Consider the following 828-nt stretch of genomic DNA (forward strand, 5'->3'; position numbering starts at 1 on the left):
CGCTCCGCTTCTGTGAGGGAAGGCGGACGGAGCCCCCGCTTCCTCCTCCCCGGGTCCGTGAGGGGAGAGGGACCGACTCCCCCTTACTCCTTCCCTGGTCCGTGAGGGGACACGGACCGACACCACTCCCCGCTTTTCCACCTCCCCGGGTCCTTGAGGGGAGAGACGCCGGACCCCACCACCCCCGGGCTCTATGAGGGGATACGGACCCACCTCCGTCCCTCTCCTTTCCGGCTCCGTAAGGGGCAGGGGACCGCCACCACCGCTACCTGCCCCCTCCCCGGGCCTGTGACGGGAGAGAGGCCGACCCACACACACACACACCGGGTTGCTATATGGGGAGAAGGACCCATCTTCCCCGGGGTGCCGTGAGGGGAGAGACCCTTCTCTGGGGAGCCAGGGGGAGGACTGGCCCCTCCGTGCTCTGCCAGCTGGTTTTTCTCTGCCTGCTGCTTTTAACTGGGGGTGTGGGGGAGCGTGACCCTGGTTCCTCTTAAGTGGGTGTTTTGATCCTTGTCCCAAGGACGAGGCGTTTGCCAGGTGGAGACTCTCACCCTCCCTCTGTGTGTGCTGGAGAAGGCTGAGACTTCCCCACGCTGTGTTCTTCCTCTGACCTTGCACCATGTGTTCTCCCTTCCCTGCTCTTCCCTGTCCTCCATAGAGCTGGTACGGAAGGTGCACAAATGCCTTTCATCTTTTCCCAGACTACTGGTAGTGGGAGTGTACTCAGTTTCTGCAAGTGCTTGGAGGTGCTGACTTGCTTCCTTCTAGTTTCCATACTGAAAAGAAGCACAGACACTCCTAATCCTCCTGGGGTTTGGTGACCAG

Source organism: Egretta garzetta, unplaced genomic scaffold (genome assembly GCF_000687185.1).
Source record: "Egretta garzetta isolate BGI_Z169 unplaced genomic scaffold, ASM68718v1 scaffold108, whole genome shotgun sequence".
NCBI lineage: Eukaryota > Metazoa > Chordata > Aves > Pelecaniformes > Ardeidae > Egretta > Egretta garzetta.